The following is a 21,243-nucleotide window of genomic DNA, read 5'->3' as shown; positions in this document are numbered from 1 at the left end:
TGTAAATAGTTCTGCTTTACATAAAAGCACAGTGGGGAAAAGTCACCTAGGTGTTAAGAAAGGGCACGGGGTTTTCAAGAAATCAGAATTCAGCAGGGCAAGCAGGAAATCATAACCACAGACGAAAAACAAGGGCAAAGCAGCAGAAGGTGACGTCAAGGTGATGTGTATTTTTAATGGGTGACAGGCCAGCAGAATTTGACACTGATGGTGTCTGGGAAGTGGGGCGAAGGCACTAGAAATTCTATCAATCAGGCCATGAGCATGGGAGGCTGAGACTGTCTTGTTCACCACTGACATCTTGGTGTCTGGCACAGTGCTGGGCACCTGAGTAAATTAATATGAAATGTTTATCTCTTTATGGAAAAAAACAGTCTGTAATGGGAGGGCCTGACAAAATGGACCAATAGCTTTAAAGACATCACTTTAATAAGGACTCCAGAATATAAACTTTTATATTTCAAGACTAGCTTATCAGGTCTCTTCCTAAATTCTAACAGCTTGTGATAAGAAGAAAAGAAAGATCTGGAAGAGAATTATATGCAAGAATCAAAACAGACAAATTTCAGATTTCCCCTGCCATTCGAGATTCTCCATGATTTGGTTTCTACTTACTTTTCCAGATTTCTCTATCAGTTCTACGTTCTGGAAATCTGCCATTCCAGTCAAATTGACCAAATACTGTATTTTCTTGATTTAATTTGTACATTTCCCCCCAGCTTTTAATATTTCTGAAATCAAGAAGTGTTTTACCATCAAAGCATTTGGATTGTGGTGCTCCTTTAAACATGCCTCATTATTTCTTCTTTCAGAGATTTGGCTAAAAGTATTTTTTTCTTCCTTTTTTACATCAGTTGAAATACAGCCAATCTTTCCAGACCCAATTTATATCCAAAATCCCCTAAAAAAAACCTTCCTGGTCAGCCCTTCCAAAAGTCATTTTACTTTTCTCTGACCTACAGTGGTACTAAAATCTAAGTTGACATATTCTGTACTACTTAATATGGGACTTATATGCGTCCCTGTATTATTTCTCTTTCCAGATTATAATAAGAATCCAGAGGGCAAAAACTCTCTCTTACATCCTTGCATTTTCCACAGCAACTAGCATATTTTCCTCATTTTGATGATCAATAAATATTAACTCAGTGAATGAAGGGATAAGTTAATAACTATACACAGTTATGCTTACAGAACACAACTCGTTACAAAAAAATGGGAACAACAACACTATGAGAAGATGTCCGTGGTACGTGGTTAAACAGGAAAAAAAGCAAGCTGCAGAACAGTGTGTATACAATGATTTTATTTTTGTCAAATCAACAACAAATTTCTCCCTAACATATAGGATAGGAATGTTTGTAGATACATGGAAAGCTGTTTGGAAGAACACAGGCCTATGGTTAACATCAATTATCTCTGTAAAGTGGCATGGAGGTGAGGAAATTATGGAAGTTAATGGCGGATTTCCCCTTTTTAGTTGGGGAACTATATACACACACATATACACACACACACACACACACACCTGTGTTATTTGCCTTTGGATGAAAAAAAAATCAACAAAGTATGCGAATTAGTTTTGCAGTGAAAAATTAAGGGGAAAAAAAAAGAAAGAAAGGGCTGCCTGTCTTTCAAGGATGTAGCTTTATGGTGAAGGGGAAAGAGAAAGGCCAAAATTCAATACATAGCAGTTGTGAGTTATGAGATGTGACAACCAAGAAATAAGATTAGTTCAGAAAACTATAGAAGAAAGTAAATAGTTTTCTGAACCCAGATGTAACAGAATTCTGGGGCCTTGTACACTGGCTGACTTAAAACCCACTGTCACACAAAACAAAGTGGAATGTTCAGGGCAGTGGGCCAGAGCAGTGAAGTAAGTTATTTTAACAAAAAAGCCTCTTGCTTATGTTAAGATATAACTAAAGCAAATTCCTATTCAAGAGACATCTCTCAAAGGTGTTTTTCCTCATAAGAGTGGCCCTGTCAGAGATGTATGGCAGGTAGAGAAAATTGGGCGTTTATACACAATCCCATGACACCACTGACGCAAACTAAACACGCTAGATGAATGGGATATTTGTGTCTCTGCCATCAGTTACAACTGTTAACTTTTTTATTTTTAATTTTACTTTAACTCCTAACCATGCACCAAGGACTGTGCTGTCTTACAGGTTTTATTTTATTGGTGCCTCCAAAAAGACCCTATGATATTACTCTCTTCATTTCACAGATGGGGAAACTGACGCTTAGATAAGTTAAGCAAGTAAGGGAGTCAGGTTTGAACTCAGGAAGTCTGTTAATTGATGCCAAATCCCTTCCTCTTTGCTTCACCATAAATGTGCCTGTCACATAATCAACCCTATTATCGCTAGATATCCCTCTATTCCTTATTTCACTTTCTTGCCCCACTGTTGTGTGAAGTTGTGTCCTAATTGCCCATATTTGTGCCAACATAACACAAGGATCAGCATCACACATCTCAAATCAGTTCTTCCATCCACTTGGCTTCCTGGTTTTATTAGAAACACAAAGAATATTCTGCTGGAAGGCAGATGTTCCCGAATCTTACTGTTTTCCTTTACTAACTTGTTGTAGCTCCCCTACTTCTCAAATCACCTATTTTCTTTTTTGAACAGTTCACAGTTTCAGCTTTATTCACTACAGAGGGAGAGAAGTATGTTAGTCATTGCATCAAGCAGTATAGGCTCACAATCCCTTATCCACTAAGTTTGAAATCCAAAGAGGTCTGATAAATGAAAGACTTTTCATAACTCATTTGGCATCAAAGCCTGACCAGACCTGAAGTCATCTGGCAACAACACCTGCCCTGAACTGACTTGAGGCTATTTTTAATCTTCATTGGTCAGAATCAGTGTGAACGTTCACACATTGCACTGCTGAAAAATCAGTTTGTTTGATTACGGGGTGCTGCCCAGACCTCACTCAGAGTTTTGTGTATGATATGGTGTATTTACCTTGTTATCCATCCAAGATGGAAAAAGTCCCAACTTACAGATCACATCTGGACCTCAAGGGTTTCAGATAAGTGATATCAGATGTGTTATTTTCTTTCTTTTACCCCCTCCCCACATTTTTTTAAGGAGTTAAAGTGAAGTGTTGAATATTTTCCCAAGTCTAGTGCTTTGATTTGGTGAACATCTATGGCCAAGTTATACAAATACTTTGTGACTTTAGAAAATTCAAGTGTTGAAGTGGAGCCCTTTTTAAACTTTTCTTAATCAAAAGTCATTACACAGTCTCCACCTGGCAGATTATTTCATTGTTCATTGATGGTAAGCCACTGAAAGAATTAACTTTCCCCCAAAGAATTAACTTTTGTTTCCCCCTCCGACGGTGTCTAAATGTGGGACACTGCTCTCTCAGGCCACTGGTTGGTTGTCTGCTGAACTGTTTTGGAATATGTAAAGCTGTTATAATCCCATGTGGAACAGATTAACTAAATGATGAAAATTAAGGTGATCTAGATGAGCCTTAAATTTCTGATTGAACTGGATTCTTTCAATCTGAATTTTCTGGGTACATTTACGCAAACTCACAGGGTTCATTGTTCCCATTCATCTGTCATGGTTTTCTAGTGTTCTGCACGTTCTCCCAAACTAAGGAGCTAAACCGTAGCATGTGAGCATCCATTAAATCTAGCACTTCAGAAATTTAAAGCTGCTACAGAATTATCGTTCATTAAGTGAAATTTTCCATGATCGGTCTCTGAGTCATGAAATTCCATTCTAAGAGCCGAGGAAAGATTCCCAAACGAAAGGGAAGGAAAAGCACTTCTGACTTAAGGCACTTCCCTGCTTCTCTGTGGTAGATCAGTTGCTATGACAGTCGACTGGCGCAGAGAACATGTACCTAGGTGCTTAAAATAGCCCAAGAGTACTTTTCCCTGATGAATCAGATTCTGCAAGGAATTACTAAGTCTTACAGTATTTACATGATATGCTGTTTCAGCAATAAATAACTGCAGTTACACAGTAGGGTTGAAAACTTACTGCTTAGTGTTTTTAACTTTTAGCAGAGAAAAACAGGAAATTCCTTAGTATTTAACATATACAGGAATATGTGCCTGTTATTTTAAAAAGCCTCCATTCGGTTCAAGTTGAAATAATTTTGATTTGAAGGCCACACTTTAAAAGCATTAACTAATCCTTATAACATCTGTGTGGCATAAATGAATGCAAGTATGCCCATTTTACACGGGACTGATTAAAGATGTCAAGTATATTTCTACCTTAAAGTAAATTTTTCATCCAGAAATGAAACCAAAGACCTCAGACTCTGTGCTCCCTGAGTAATTGCAGTGTAATGTGACTGCTTTTCTCTGTGTACCAAGTTATTCTTGATGATTCTCAAGGTCTGCCCTTCGTCTTTACAGAGTATTTCTTGGGTAAGCAATGGGTGGGGTTGAGGACCTAAAGAATGCATGAGAGTAATGGCTCCCTCAGAAAGTGGGGGAGGAGGACGTGCCATTGGGGCCCCTCGTGGGTTAGCAGTAGCTCTCTGAGTTGCTATCCCTGTTAGCAGGCATCCAGGGCACCAGCTCCCTGAGCTGCCCTTTCCCAACCAGTCCAGGCTGCTCTTACTCCTGAATCCTTCTGCAGAGTTTCCCTCATCAGCCATTCTTGTGCACAGACCTCACTCTGCTGCCAAAAGCAATAAATGGCCTGTCAGACTTGATGTGCGTGGGGCTATGACCAAATGGGAACTTAAAGCCAGAGAATTTCATCTCCATGAGGTGAGGTACCAGGGCTACTTCATAAAGCAGAAGTGCCAGATCCACCCTTTAGTGATGGTCCTCAAAGGGGAATTGGAGAGTCCAGAGAAAAACCCTTAAGAAAATCTGAAATAATTATACTGTAGTTGGGGAATTCTGAAAAGAGAAAACTTGCTGCAGACTTTTCTACTTCTTCTCTTTCTTTTTAAACAGCTACACACCTTGTTTCTGTGCTAAGCACCTATTTCACTAAATGGGAACTTCATTTGAGGTCTTTCATCCTATAATGTTTATTTATTATTCTGCTTCCACTTAACCTTTTTCTCTCTTTTTTTTCAGTAAATATTGCTCTAAGGATACAGGAAATCCATTAGCCCTTATTATCCATTGAGCCAGCAGGATACTTACTAAGCTTGTGGAGAAGCCAGTGAACGCTACAGGCTTGGCCTGCCCCAGAGAGCTGACCTTCTGGGGACCTGAGCATCTGAGGAACAAAGCCTTTATAACCCAGGAACTGTGTGGTGCTGCTTCGAAGGTTTAGCATTTGCTGGAAAAGAATAAGGATATGTTGGTCTACATTCGTTATTCAGGGTCAAGTATCAAAACAAAATCCCATATTAGGCTTTGGCATAACCCGAATTTGAATTATGGGAGATAAATGATCTTGGCATTATACTGGAGTTTTTGGGCGGAAAAAGTACTATAAAAGGAGACTCTAAGGCATTGTGTAATACTAAAAACCACTAGTTGAAAATTAAAACATTTTAAAGTTCATAATAAAAGATAGTTGCTATTTCTCTGTATTCTTTGAATGGAGTTTAGCCAAAGATATATGTTATTAGTCATTTCAGTCAAAGAAACTGCACCAGTTGCTCATTTGTGCAGTGATTATGTACAGGTTGCAAGTAGGGATGGCATTTGTCTGACGGTCTCCCAGCCTGATTGTTGTTGGTAGTCCTCATCCTTTCCCCCAGTTCCTGGGAGCTACAGATCCTCTCACTTCTGGGTCAACCACACTCACATCGGCTCTGAGAAGATGCCGCAGCCTCTCCCTGTGAGCCCCTGCTTGACCAACTTTGCTATTAGCAGATACTTTCTTACTAGGTTTCCTTTGAAGATCTAGGCCCATTTTTTGCTCTCTGTTCAGAAGTTATAATATGCACTTCTTTGGCTCCACTACATAAAACCGCTTTGTCCCAAGCCAGCCCACACTCTGCCAAAGAAGGATTTCCTAATTTAGGAAATCAGATCCACTCAACAAATTACCTGGCTCTGCTTTTAGTGCCCCTATGGGCACAGGTTAAATGCTTTTGCTAATATAGTTGTCAAGAAATTGTGTTGGGGACCTGGACTGAGAAACAGGTGTCAAGATCTATAGCTGTAGCCCTGTACCTCCAGACCAAGATTAGCAGGGCGAAAAAGTTCAACATCCAGTCGAGGGTCTGCAGGTCTTCCAGGTTCTAAATGAGTCTGAGAAAGATAAATAGATTTGGAGAACTGCCTGGACACTACTCTTGAGTAACCACAGCAGCCCTTTTAATTATTTATAACAAAAATATATAAATCTAAGTGAATCTCAAGCTAGCAAGGGAAATATTATCCCAAGTTCACTGGAAAGTGCTCAAGCTGTGGAGCTCCTGGGAGATGCTGGACCAGCGATAGACAGCCATCAGAGGCCAGTGAGCAGGTCAGGACAGCAGAGCCATCTGACTCATGCAGGGCAGTAAACAGACTCTCAGGGGACAGTAAAGAGCTGCCTCCCTTCGGCATAAGCTCCCCAGAGGACAGTGGCCAAACAGAGTTGCATGAGCAGTTCATGCCAGTGGAGGACCTCAGTACGAAAAGATTATTTTTCCCTATAATCTTTATTGATACATCTCAGCAGCATTTCCTTCTGACTTGTTATTCCCAATGTGTTGGCAAGTCTCCCTAGCCTACTAGCTTCCACCTAGAAGTTATTGTCTTTGGAATTTTAACCAATTATTCCAAATATCATTCCACATCAGAATTCTTTATTCCAACAAAAATTTCAAGGGGTTTGTGCCATTTTTTTAACCTAGCACAATAAATACTGCCAGATTTGCATACATGGGTATCTCGAACAATGACTTACAGTAGGCAGAGCCCAACCCCTGCCTAATTCTGTGAGTTTCATCACCTTATGGTCCACAGGGCAGAGAGGCCTGAACAAAAGCATCCACTGGTATCACGTTTTGTGTATGCCCTTCCAGTTTTCTTCATGCACATCTATTTATACATAGATGGCACTGTTACCTATAAAGTAAAAAACTGGAAGCAAACTAATTGTCCAAAATTAGGGAAAATTTTCACCTACACTGTATTATAGCTGATTGCTAGAATATTTTGCTGCTATGCCAGTGATCCTTAGAATATTATGTAGCAATGTGGGGAAAGAATTCAAATGTACATGTAAGTGAAAAGGTCAGGACACAAAATTATTTGTGTGCTTTGATACAACCTATGTAAAAATAAATGCACACGGCGGGGGGACTAGAAGGACATATGCAGACCTGATTAAGGAGTTGCTATTTCAGGATAGTATGATTATGGATCATTTCCTTATTTTTCAAAATTTTCATAATGTTGCTACATTATTTTTACAGAAAATTAAGCATATTATACATACATACATACATACGTGCCTCTTCTAAGGCAGTTTAGGACTTTGCTGGGCCTTGAATTTTAAGATTATCAGTTCGAATTAGAAGTAATAAAAGCTCTTACTTAAACTAGTTTAACCTAAGCGAATTGATTGAGATCTATCATTGGAAAGTTCAGAGGCTGGACCACCTTCAGGGCGAGCTATTCCAGAGATTCATGGGGTCCTGAGTGCTGGGGCTCCATTTCTCTCGACTTTGCCTTGCTGCACGTATCAACCTTCTGGTCACACTTCTTACCTTGTGGCAGAAAAATGGCTGCAGCAGCTCCCTCGGAGCGAAAGAGCAAGGTCAACTCCTCCCCCAACCATCAAACAACCGTCTTTGCTTCACTCTGATTGGACCAACATGGACCAATCACTGAGCCCAGCAGACTGCTGCCCTGGCTACGGGTTAAATCACGCCGTGCGAACACCAGTCTGTGGTAGGCTGGTTACTGTTCGCGAGTGTTTGTTGCCCCTCCTTGGGCGAGGATTTTTCTTCCCCACCTCACTGACTTCAGGTTTGGCCATAACTTGCTCTGGCTTTTGAAATGCAAAATACCAAACAATGTTCAGTACCAAAATGGGACATAGTTGTTTAACACTATGGTTAGCTGCACTGAAGCCATTTTGTTCCTCCTGTCAGGTAGAAGTGTTCAAAGCCAGTATGTGGTTCGCCATGCTCTCTTTTCCCATACAACTGCAAGCAGGGTTCCAAACAGAGGCGTCACTGTCAGCCTGGGTTCAAGGTTGAAGATGAAACTGAGTAGAGCCACAGCCAACCAACCGTGCTCCTCTAGCACGAGCTGTGCCTTTGTTATTATAAGCTGCTGAGATCTGATGGTTGTTTGTTACCGAGCATATGCTCGCCCATCCTGACTAGGCTTGAGTCCTGGCTTGGCCTCTTCCTAGCTATGTGACCTTGGACAAATTATTTCATTGCTCTGCACTTATTTTCTTTATTTGTAAAACAGAGATGATACGTAAAATTCCTGGTACGTACTTAAAAATGACAACTGCTATTATTTGTTAATAATAAGAATTACAATTCTTACTCCCATGGGGCATTTTCTTCTAATTTATCTCAGTGATTATCAGGGGGGAAAAAAAGTGCTGCTATCTGAAAGAGGAGCTATACTGTATTCCTTTTTACTAAGGGGAAGTTACAGACCCAAAGTTTCGGTATACATCCTGATCATCTGTAGACAGAACGAGAAATTCGTCCTCAAGATATAAATGTTAGTTCCCTGGAATGCTCTTATTTTTTTAAGAAATAAAAAAAGATTAACCCAAATTTCATATGGGGAAAAAATGCTTTTTCACATTCAATACCAAAATGTAATATAGCTATTCAACAGCACAGTTGGCTTCACTGAAGTAATTTTGTTCCTCCTCTGAGTTATCTATTATTGAAGATAGTCAAGCAACGGATATTGAAATAGATGACTTTTCTATTCCATTGTGAAAACTCTTGTGTTCCCTGCACCCCTTCCTAAAAAGTGATGTATTCTTTTGTGTGTGCGTATGAGAGAGAGAGAGATTATAGTCAGAGGAATGCAATTTAGAAGTAAAATTTCTACTTTCTTTTTCGATTGAGATTATAATTGTATCTAGACTTGAATCTAAGTTGATTTTGTAATCAATAATTATTTTACATTCTGGAAGACATTTTCTACCTTAGATATTCATCACTGACATCTGATATCTAGTACGTTTTTTCAGATATTGTAGGTTTTATCTTGCTTAGTTTTCTGGTATCTAGTAATTAAGATATGAGGCAATTATTTGTCCCTTTAGATAAAAAATGTGCTCTGAAAAATGTAAACTAAATCCTGGTTTAAATGCAATGGAGCAGTAGTTCCCACACACTGCTGTGCAACAGAACTACCTGAAATGTTACACACACACACACTTCTGGGCCCCACCCCAGGACTTGTGAATTACAATTTCTGAAAGTGAGGCTTAAAATTTTTTATTTAAAAAGCTTCTTAGACACCCATATCTTGGTTTCTAAATATCATTCTCCACTAAAAGAAAGAAAGGATCCTTGCCGAATGGCTCATTCTAGAGTTGGGATGGGGAAAACTTGTAAGATGAACTTAGAACATTTTCTGGTGCCAGAAAGTAGAAAATTGCTCAAAGAATGATCTGAATCATGTCAAAGAACACAGAAGCCTGATTGATGGGGCTCTTGCTGGCCACATCTGGGAAAACTTGAATGTGAAAATAAAATAACAATAGTAAATTATAACCCATTGAATAAAATAAGTCTATATTGATATAAAGAAAGGAGGAAGGAAAGAAGGAAGGGAGGGAGAGAAGGAGGAAGGAAGGAGAGAAAAGCTCTTACAATAGAATGCCAACTAATAAATGTAGAAGGAATAATGGAATTTAAAAATCACCAGTTGAGCAAGAATCATGAATAGATGTTAAAACCAATGGGTGAGAGTTTGTGAGGAATACATTATTTACATCGTCTCAAGTATCTCCCCATAAATTACTTCTTAATGACAAAGGGAAAATAGTAACTTTACAGTGAAAAAGGCTGGCAGGCCCCACTGTACTAGCTTGAATGGTAGCCCCCAAAAGATACATCCACGTCCTAACCCCAGGATCTGTGAATGTGACCTTATTTGGAACAAGAGTCTTTGAAGATATAATTAGTTTAAAGATCTCAAGATGAAATCATCCTGGATTACTGAGGCCCTAAATCCAATGACAAGTGTCCTTATAAGAGACAGAAGAGGAGAAGGCATGGACAAAAAGCAGGAAGAGAAGGCCATGCATGCGAAGATAGAAGCAGAGACTGGTGTGAGGCAGCCATGAGAAACGCCGACAGTCCCCAGAAGCAGGAAGATGCAAGGAAGGATCGTACCCCAGACCCTCCAGAGGGTGTACGGCCCTGACAGCGCCTTGATTTTGGACTCTGGCCTCCACACTGTGAGAGAAGGCTTTTCTGTTGTTTCACGCCGCCTAGTTTCTGGTAATTTGTTATGGCAGCCCTAGGCAACTAATAACCACCTTAACCAAATGATGAGTGTCGATATCACCAATAAAGGGATTATGTCCTGTGGTTCCTGAGGAGAAGCTCACAGCGTTTTTACTCAATGTTCCTGCCCAAATTGCACACGCTGAATCTAATCATGAGGAGATATCGCACACATCCAAACTGAGAGCCATTCTACCGAAAAAGGAGGCTGTACTCTTGAAAAATATTGAGGTTATAAAACCCAATGAAAGGCTGAGGAACTGCTCTATAGACGAAAGGAATATGGGACAAAATACAGTGTGTGTCCTTCACTGGAGCCTGGACTGTGAAAAAACTGTCATTTCTGGGGATATTTAATTGGCAAAACTTGAATAGGGACCCTGGATTGAATAGTAATATTGTATTACTCTGAAAGTCCCTGTTTTTGTTACTCATACTGTGAATATGTAAGAGAATATCCGTGTTCCTAGGAAATGCACACTGAATATTAGGGGGTGAGGGAATATCCTGTCTGCAACATATTCCCAAATGATCCAGAAAAAGTATCTATGCATATATGGAGAAAAAGATGGAAAAAGTACATCTGGCAAGTATTATCAAATGTACATGAAATTATTTCAAAGTAAGATGTTAAAAAAAAAGCTTACTAGATTATTATAATTTGTAACCCAGGATGAAAACCACTGCAATAAAACTCACTTGATAAGGCAGCAATTCTCACTTGGGTGATTTTGCCCCAAGAAAACATATAGAAATGTCTGAAGACATTTTTGATGGTCAATGACTGCGGGGGATGGGGCGTCTGGAGAAGTGCTACTGGCATCTAATGTGTATAGAGGCCAGGGATGCTGCTAGAACGGTAATATGCACGGCAAAGCCACCCACAACAAGTAATTTTCTAGCCCAAAATGTCAATAGTGCCACTGTTAAGAAACCTTGCTTTTTTGGAGGGTGTTCCGGTGGCGCAGCGGTTAAGTGCACACGTTCTGCTTTGGTGGCCTGGGGTTCGCCATTCGGATCCCGGGTGCGGGCATGGCACCACTTGGCAAGCCATGCTGTGGTAGGCATCCCACATATAAAGTAGAGGAAGATGGGCACGGGTGTTAGCTCAGGGCCAGTCTTCCTCAGCAAAAAGGGGAGGATTGGAAGCAGATGGGCTCAGGGCTGACCTTCCTCAAAAAAGAAAACCTTGCTTTAAGGGAGTTATACACCTTAACTAACATAACCAGATTCTAAATCCTTATGAGAAATAGCACCAAATTTGGATAGGTTTAGAATACTCACTAGAGGAAAATTATCAAAGATTCCCATTTTACAGGTAAAAATATATTTGCATTTAAAGACTTGGAAATCACATACAGAAATGCATACAATCACGTCACTCCATACATCAGACAGGAATAGTGGAGGGATGGAGATGCATGGAAGTTCTTCAGCTCATTCATTTTAAATCAGCCAAGTGGCTTTCATGATATTGGACCATATGTCTGCTGAAAATGTGATTTCAAGGCATTAGGACAGCTTGGTGAAAAGACTTTCTCAAACTTATGACTATACTCATAGAGCAGTATGAATATATTACATTTACTGGTTACCTGGGATCATCCATAGCACTTCTTCTTAAATCTAAATTCCGGTTTCTATATTTTTAGCATAGGAGAGCTACACAAACATGACCATGACTAATGAGTGAAGAATCCCATGGCGTTAGTTGGATTTTTCACGTAACGAGTAATTTGCATGCCTCCGTGACTCTCAGCTGCAAACACTCATTTCTCAGTCATGGATCTGTGCCCTGGCTGAGCTGACTCCGCTTCAAGTTCAGGTCCGGTCTGCATGTCTCTCACTCTGCATCCGGTGGTTACTCAGACAGATGGCTGCTACCTCATGGCACATCACAGACACTCAAGAACCCGGGTCAAACTCTGCAAGAACATTTAAAGCCTCACTCATGTCACACCTGCTAATATTCCGTTGGCCAAAACATATGACCGAGCCTGAAGACACCGGGGCAGGGGTGCATACTGTGTCTGCTTTCCTGGGAAACACTGCAATGTCACATGCACATTATTCTAAGGTTATTGGGTGTATAATCATATTACACAAGCAGCAGAGAAGATTTGAGAACAATAATGCAATCTACCATACTACTAAACGCACTCTACAATATCAGATGTTTTGGAAGAAACTTTCTGATGCTACTTACACACATTATATTAACTCAGGAAACTGGCAAACTTTTTCTGTAAAGAACAAGCTAGTAAATGTTTTGGGCTTTGTGGGCCATACAGTCTTTGTGACAACTCTGATGTCGCATGAAAGCAGCTACAGACAGTAGGAAAACAAATGAGTGTATCTGTATTCCAATAAAACTTTGTCTGTGGACACTGAAATTCTAATTTCACATAATTTTCACGTGTCACAAAATCTTATTCTTCTTTTGATTCTTTTCAATCATTTAAAAATTTAGTATCTATTCTTAGCTCAAGGGCTGCACAAAAACAGGGAGTTGGTCAAATTTGACCACCAGGCTACAGTTTGATGACCTCTGTATTATTCATTCATTGATCTTAGAAGACTATACAGTACAAAGAAGAGGCAGTAACCAGGGAGTTCAGAAGATAGCTCAAGATTTAGAACACATACATGTAAAACTATTCAGGAAGCTCTGAAAAATAATATACGTAATATATATACATAGCACAAGTCCAAAACCACGAATGATAGGAGGCATGGTGCCAAGGAGAAGTTATTCAGGTATAATAAGTAGGACAGAATTCCTTGAAAAGGTAAGTTTTATAGATGAGAACATGGATTCGCTGTCCATCCGTTCTTCATACAGAGAGAAAAAGAAAACTTTTAGTAAGGGCTTCCAGTCTGCAGTCTATTTTATTTTATCAATTTTTCCTTTCATATAACATTTAAATAAAACTTACTATTCTTAAAATTCTGTAATTCATATAATACAAAAATGTTGAAAACAGAAATTGAAAGTTAGGCTATGGTCCCACCACACAGAGATGTCCTCTGTTAACAGCATGGTATGTAAGTCTAGAGTTTTTTTCTATACATACACTTATGTGTTTTACTGTTGTTTCTTAAAGTGTTTCATTATACCTAGTGTTTAGCAGCTTGCTTTTTTTCCACTTAGTTGTATACCTTGAACATCTTTCCATGCCAATAAGAATAGTTTTATCTCTTTTTAACAGTTGCATAGTATTCTATAGCATGGGAATACCATCATTGATTAAATCTCTTTTTGATCTGCATTTAGGTTGTTTCCAGTTTCCCCCTATTAGATGCAATGCTGTGATAAACGTGTTTGTAACTAAATCTTTATCTACATTAACCATTTATTTTTAAGGGAAAAATATCTAAAAGTGGAAGTTCTGGGTCAAAGCTTAAGAAACAATTTTTTTCGAAAGGTTTTTCTTCTGTTTTCTGGTATTGAAATCAAGGTGGTCTTGATTTCTAAATAGCCAGGTGTACTCATTGATTTGCAAATGAAATAAAAAGCCAAAATACTCAAATCAGAACATATCTAAATGTTGTAAAAACTTAGGTAGTAATTTTTATAAGATACACAAATATGCAGCTAGTAAATTGTTAGAGCTAAGAATTTTAACTGCAATCCAGTAACTTTATTTCCTTTACTCCATAAATCATTAAGAGCAGTGGTTCTCAACAGGGGTAAGTGGGTGTTACGGTTATCTACTGCTGTGTAACAAATCACCCCAAAACTCAGGGGCTGAAAACCACAGTTTGTTGTTATCACTCATGGCTCTGTGGGCCAGCTGGGCTCAGGTGTGCACTTGCCTCAGTTGGCTCTTGGCTGGGGTGAATCATCTGATGGCTCCCTCACAGGGCCGGCAATTGGTGCTAGTTGTTGGCTATGAGCTCAGCTGAACGTGCCAACCTGAGAGGCCACATGTGACGATGCTCAGAGATAGAGTGTCATGAGAGCTCGTGTCCTGAGAGTGAGTCTTCCAAAAGTGCCAATGCTTCTTGTGATCTAAGCTTGGAAGTCCCAGAATATTTCTTCTACTGCATTTTCTTTTGTTTCAGCAAATCATTTCCCAGAAGCAAGGGGAGAATTAGACTCCACCTCTTGATGGGAAAGCAGCAAGTCACACTGCAGAAGAATCTGTGGGACGGAAGCTATTATTGTGGCTGTCTTTGGAGGATGCAATCTGCCACAGTGGGGAGTTGGCAGGTACCCTCTGAAACTGTGACTAATTTTTCACATATTTACATCTTTCTCTGAAGAGAAACCTGAATATTCATAAGATCTTCAAAGGAATCTGTGACCAAAAAAAAAAAAAAGTAGAAACAATCATTGATCTAGGTAGATTATGGCCTATTACATAATTAAATTTATTTTATACTCTGATATTCCTTTTAGGGATACTTAATCTCTGCTACTAACTTGGAATTTTTCAGCTTCTAACTATGATTCAATAAGAAACTCATCCAGTTAAAATTTTTAAAAAGAAATCAGAATAATTCTGACAGTGTGAGTATAAGTCAAATGAAACTGGATACACACATATACACACACATATGTACATGTATATAAACATGTTCTGAATTTTAAACAAGAGGCTTGACTAAATGGGGTTTGTGTTTTGGACCACTGTTCCCATTAGAGCCACCTCTATCTGATACTTCGAGAGAGAGCGCTAATCGACTATTAATATTCTACACACAGTTAGGGGGAAATTTCTTTTTAGACCCCTGCAGCACAGTCCTGCACAGTGCACAATGATCGCCATCACAGACAGAGCAGGAGATTTGATTACTTTCATCTCAGGAAATGTGACTATAACTGTTATTATTGGTCACAAAATTATCTGGTTTTTATTACAGCACTTGACTCTGTGACCCGCCAGAATCTGTGACTGCCTCACACAAGCTCCATTTTGAGTAAGAACTGTTTCTCTGTTTATGCCCCTCTGCTTGCTATCAGTTTCATCAGTTTGTCCCCTCTGGACCTCAGTGGAGGCGGGAAGGGGAGGGCAGAGAACTTGGGAAGGGGTGCAGGAATCGACAGCCAGCTCCTTCCTTCACAAGAGGTTGGTAGAAGCAACTACATTAGTCAACAAGCCAACCACAATCCTTTGCTAAAATACATATGCAAATTCAAGATACAGATTTAACGAACACGATTCTGTTGCTGCCGTTTTGAGGTTGAGATGTCTCAAGTCTCTTTTTTGTCTGGCATGTTCATCTCCCCAGTCACCTGTTTCTCAGACAGTAACTTCTCAAAGAGCCTGTATCAGTTGTCCCACGACATTCTAGATTTTGCTGATTTTTTTGACCTGTTTCCATCTCCTATGTCTCTGTAACCCAGAATTAGATATAAAGTGTTGATTAGATTCAGGACTAACACTTTTGGCACAGACGCTTCCCAGGTGGCCCTATGTACCTCATATTACCTCACACCAGGAAATGCAAAATATCAATTTGCCCTGCTTTTAACAACGCTGATTGATGAGTAGGTCTAGGCCATGACTGGTTGATTCCTAGTTGTGGAGTTGTAGTGTGACCTTTTGGCTCCCTCGGAATATCCAGTTTCCTCAATAATATTTTGTTTCTTAGTTTTAGCATTCGTAGATGTTTATTGCTTGAATGAATTATTTTATTAGGTGTTGTAAAAAGGTGATTTTTCTAATTCCATTATTCTTTCTACATTTACTATCTAGAATACTTCTGTAAGAAGAGTCTTCCTTCATCAGCTAGAGCTATTCTGTGACTTGCAAATAGAGTTTTGGCAGGAAAGGCAGATCAAGACTTAATTCTTTACCTGTAGTTGCTAATTTTCAGAGTACAGAGTCGCTAGACTACCTCCAGTAGCGGCACATGAGTTGTGTTAGTTGCTTTGGCTTTCTTTTTTGAGTATCATTATAAATTCAGGGATATTTATTTAATTAGTGTGTTTCAATCAATTGTCATTTTTCTTTTTTTTAAAGATTGGCAACATCTGTTGCCAGTCTTCTTTTTTTTGTTCTTCCTTCTTCTCCCAAAGACCTCCGGTACGTAGTTGTATATTCTAGTTGTAGGTCCTTCTGGACGTGCCATGTCCACGCCCCGGATCCGAACTGGAGAAACCACAGGCCACCAAAAAGGAGCGCGCGAACTTAACCACTCGGCCAGGGGGCCAGCCCCCATTTTTCTTTTTGATGGTAAACTTGTCCACCTTCGGCCTGTGGACAGCCTCCTTGCTTTCTAGCATAACAAGATGATCTAGTCTCAGTGTGTCATTTGCCACTCTGCATCTGGAACCAGTGACCTCTCCGAGAATCGCCAGTTCCTTTTAGCAGGGAATCATGTTTAGAGACCACAGTTTGGGAGCTAACATGCTCATTGTTACTGGGTTGTCATTGCTACGGGGTCTTTTCAGTGGGCAGAGCTAGGGTATTTTAACATTTTGAATTTTTTAAACGTTTAAAATTTTTAAACGTTTAAAAACATGAATTTATATTCACATCACAAATTCAAATATATTTGAATCTTTGAGATACCAAGTTCAAATTTCAAATATCCAAATAGTTCAAATTCAAGTTTAATCAAAAGTGATCTAAGTTTATTTTTAACGTTACGCTTCATCTCCTCTATCTTCCAATGAAAATTATGGTTCTTAACAACGTTATCACTAACATAACAGTAACATAATTACTTATTTAAAGTATAATGTATGTAATAATTTCAAAATAACATAGAATAATGGAATATATGAATATTACTTCTAACGATGAGACCACTGCAGGTGAAGATTTCTTCGCAGTTTTGTTAGACTATATTCCACTAACGATGTGTGATACATCCTGTGTTCTAAAGTACCCAATGGACCTAAGTATGGGTAAAAGCTTTTCCCTTGAAAAGGGGAAAGGGCTGGCTGGGATAATGGTCAGAATGGCTTCAGTTCCCTTGTCCCCACTGAGCCCTTAGAAGAGAGGAGGGCTGGGCCCCAGGTGCCTGGAGGGTGGAGATGCATCAGCCTGGTGATACAGAGTGGCCTGAGCTGCTCCGAGCCCCGCTTCCAGGGCTGTTGGGCGAAGGTGGCAGCCCCTCGAGGAGCTATGCCTCCAGCAGCCCCAAACAAAGAGATGAAATACGAGCCATGTGTGTATCTGTGCACGGGGTCCGTGCACCACTGCAGGGATGGCGTGGCCAGACACTTCACCGCTGCAGTGGGGGAAGTGTTTCATAGCAGTTTGATGCTTTAAAAGAATAAATTGTGTAAATGAAAAGCACATACTCTTCTTCCAGCCCCTAGATCATCCCAAACATTGCATTGGACAGCATGTGGCGCCAGCCTGACATTTTTGGGTGCATCACAGGGCTTTTGGCTCTTATTTATCTTGTTCTTATCATGTTGGCATTTAAGCACCTTATCACCATACATGTGAGAAAAGATCCCGTTTCTTTGAGCTGCGTTTTTCAACCAGTGATTCAGCAGCACTGATAGGCTTTGCTCTTTTAATTTCGAGCTGTACTCACATTTCTGCTGGGAGGCAACGACAAAGAAAAACAGGTGAGGTTGGCAGCCCCCAGGGAGGCAGCAGGGGCCGGAGAGGAAAGGGGGGAAACAAAACGAGGAACGGCTTTGGTTCTTTAGGTAAACCGAAATCTGTTTCTCTCCCTGTGAGACGCCACACACTCACAGTCTGACTTTCTTCCCTTCTCACCTGTTCCTCCGCTGTTTTGCCCAGACCCCTCTTTTCCAGCGCAGACAGGTGCGGTGACTTGCTCATCCCAGTCTCTCTCTCTCTCCTCTACTTAGGCGGCCCCCAGGACTCCTGCTCCTGTCGCGTCACACAGTCGGCTGCCTGTTGTGATCCTGGAAACCCGCTTAGTTCAGTCCATTGATGTGAATTTCTGGGAGCAATTTGGCCACTTTGTTTCTTATTTTTCCAGCCCTTTCCTTAACACTTTCTATTCGCAAAATATTTGCTTAAAGCAATAGTGTCAATCATTAATGTTCCTAAGTATTCCACAGTGAGCTTGCTAGAAATACCAGGCCCTCTTCTCTGTCTTTAGATTCTGATCTAATAAGATCAGATCGAATAGTAGAGTGCTAGTGATACTGATGAAGGAAGTCCAAGGGTTGCACTTCGGGGAAAAATGGCTTACATGTATGAGGGGTGGAGGTAATGAAGGATAGCCCTCAGTCCTGCCTGCTCTCTTGCTCTGTTGGGGAAGCCTCAGTGGAATGTAGGAAGTTTGCCCATGCCTTGTACAATGGATGGAATACTACTCAGCAATAAAAAGGGACTGACTGCTGATACCCAGAACAGGGATGAATCTCAGAAGAACTCGACCGAGTGAAAGAAGTCACACATAAGAGTGCAGACGATAGAAACGGGATCAGCGGTTATTTGTGGGAGCGAGGGGGATTGACTGGGAGGGGATTTGAGGCAACTCTGGTGATACAAATGTCTGTGTCTTGATTGACAAGGGTGTGCATTACAGGAGTATATGCCTTTGTCAAAATCTATCCAACTGTACGTTTACGATCTGTGCTTTTCATTGTATACAAACTATCTTAAATGTTTTAACTTGACTATACCCGTTTTGGGTAACGATAAAATTATTTTTACCAATTTTTTTTTTATCAATTTGTATCCTTTAAAAGCATGCAAAAGGCAAAACAAAACCTGTTGAGATAGAAAGTGATCTAACAAAGTATTGCAAACATGGTGCGCACTCAATAAAAATGTATTCACGACTGACGGTCACGCAAGAGTAGTTCATTGCAACAGTCTGTTTATAAGATGCCTCCTGGCAGTCCAGCAACATAGTCAAATTCAGCACTGTATAGGAGATTAAAATTTCCAAACCCTATAAAAATATTTTTAGCAATCCTCCATCCCATCAATCCAGTTATTCAGCCTTTTCATGGGAGTACAATAAATAAAATCAATACCTTTTATTACTTCACCACCAGAAACTGTTACTATAGCCAAATTCAAAGATGTAAGGCTGTCTGCAAGCTGATCCCTCCTTCAGGGAGTATTTTATGAGGAAAGTGCACTGTTATAATTTGGTGTGAAGAAGGAAGGCTATCCTTAAATCCTAAGAAGGACTTTGCAGGTTGAAAAAGCACAAATCAGGAGTATCAGTCCCCTCTGTATGAGCTCTAGCTGGATAAATACAGGGAAAAAAGTCAACTATTTTTTTCAAAGAAATAGTTTCCTGAAAATATATACAGGATGATTTTTATATTTATTTCTATAATAAAAAGGATATACTACCGCATCCCAGGCAAACGGGACAAATCCCTCCTTAGTACTTATCTTTCTTAATTGTGCTCTGTTTCTAGCGGTAACTGGCCTCGTGATATGTGTGTGACTCTCTTCCTTTACATTTCCACCCACTTTGAGGAGTATGACCAAAAAACCCCAACTAAGCAAACAAGCAAAAATGCAAATCAAATCTTCGGATTAAAAGATAATTTCCTGTGAGATTATGCATCCACAATGTTGAAGATATGCACTTGAAAGCATCCGTTATCGACAGGAGCTCTCCAAATATTTTCCATTGTTTTGTCTCTACAGAATTCACCAATAGAGAAGAAATAAAGAATAAAACATTTTAGGACAGCTATCACTGGAGAAATACGATTTTCTTTTTCAATTTCTAGAGGATAAGATTTTTAAAGGGAAAAAATAAAAATGATGAAAAAGTAAGGACAATTCAAAAACTGGGAAAAGTTTAAATCCTTCAACCACATATAAAAATTTTCATTTCGTAATAAAAGAATTAGAGCTTTAACAATTCAAACTGTGTTTGTTCTGGTGATCTCAAAATCTGGTCCCCAGATCAGCAGCACCAGCAGCACCTGGGAACGTGTTCGAAATGCACATCCTTGGGCCCCCGCCAGGCCTGCTGAGCTGGAAACTCTGGGGGCGGGGCCTGGTCATCTGTTTGAACAAGTCCTCCAGGTGATTCTGTCGCAGAGTAAAGTCTGAGAACCACTGATTTATTCCAGAAACATTTATTGGGTGCTTGCTGTGTGCCAGGCTCTGAGAAACGCACTGGGGACACAAAAATAAAAAATTATCATGATCCATAGCTTAATCACGAAGAAAAAAATATTAGCTGGTAGAATCGTTTTTTGAAGACAGGAAATAGGAGACTCCCCTGGCCACAGCGAGGTCAGGTAGGACCACCAGGACACTGAGAAGTTCTATGGAGGTTGAAGCAATGGTCCTCTGTCAGAATCACCTGGAAGGATTTTCAAAACCACAGGCCTTGGCCCTCCACAGACCTCTGGAATCCCAATCTCCTCGAGTGGGGCTCAGGAAAACCGTATTTTTAAAAGTTCCTCCAGTAATTCCGCTGTTTACCTGCAGTTAATAATGATGCTGCTGCACGGTGCTCTCAGGTTCTGTGCTGTTCACCACCTCCCCCTCGTCAGCTTCTCCAGGTGTGGTCCGTGGGTGACCTGCACTGAATCATCTCCAGGAACACTGCTGGTCAGGGGAGAATGTGTGCTGGCGTGTAAAATACAGATCCCAGGCTGAACTACAGTCCCACTGAATCAGAATCTTTGGGGACAGAGCTCAGCAATAGGCATTTTTTACAAAACCCTGGGTAATATTTAAGCTCACAATGATTTGAAATGTACTGCCTTATCGATTTCCTCAAGCAGCTACTTTTCAGCTTTCTACTATAGTCTAGTCTCCAAGGGTCTCCCATAGAAAATGTTCCCTGTCTCCTTTCCTGTCTTGATATGTGTGGTGGATAAGTAACAGCCTCCCAAAGATGTTCACATCCTAATCCCCAGAATCTGCAAATCTTACCTGGCAAAAAGGACTTTACACATACGATTAAGTTAAGGATCCTTTTTTCTTTTTT

The 21,243-nt window shown here is 40.1% G+C and overlaps 2 long non-coding RNA genes across 3 annotated transcripts; one reads left to right on the top strand and one right to left on the bottom strand.

Moving 5' to 3' along the window:
- Window positions 1-1,289: 1,289 nt before the first annotated feature.
- Window positions 1,290-7,741, bottom strand: LOC139076836 (uncharacterized). Of its 2 annotated transcripts, XR_011528831.1 has the most exons (4): window positions 7,654-7,700; window positions 6,894-7,009; window positions 5,144-5,282; window positions 1,290-2,661 (listed from the first exon to the last, which is right to left on the bottom strand). It is a non-coding gene; the product is annotated as an uncharacterized lncRNA (long non-coding RNA). The 2 variants fall into 2 exon arrangements; XR_011528832.1 differs by lacking the exon at window positions 6,894-7,009 and having other exon boundaries at window positions 7,654-7,741.
- A 67-nt stretch (window positions 7,742-7,808) lies between these two features.
- On the top strand, window positions 7,809-19,112 carry LOC103552822 (uncharacterized). Its single transcript, XR_545333.2, has 4 exons — window positions 7,809-7,915; window positions 14,449-14,596; window positions 15,250-15,306; window positions 18,167-19,112. It is a non-coding gene; the product is annotated as an uncharacterized lncRNA (long non-coding RNA).
- The last annotated feature ends 2,131 nt before the right edge of the window (window positions 19,113-21,243 follow it).

The sequence above is a fragment of the Equus przewalskii genome, chromosome 17 (assembly GCF_037783145.1).
Source record: "Equus przewalskii isolate Varuska chromosome 17, EquPr2, whole genome shotgun sequence".
In the NCBI taxonomy this organism is placed as follows: Eukaryota; Metazoa; Chordata; class Mammalia; order Perissodactyla; family Equidae; genus Equus; species Equus przewalskii.
Note: the sequence above shows the minus strand (reverse complement) of the source record. Positions and strands in the feature narration are given on the sequence as shown.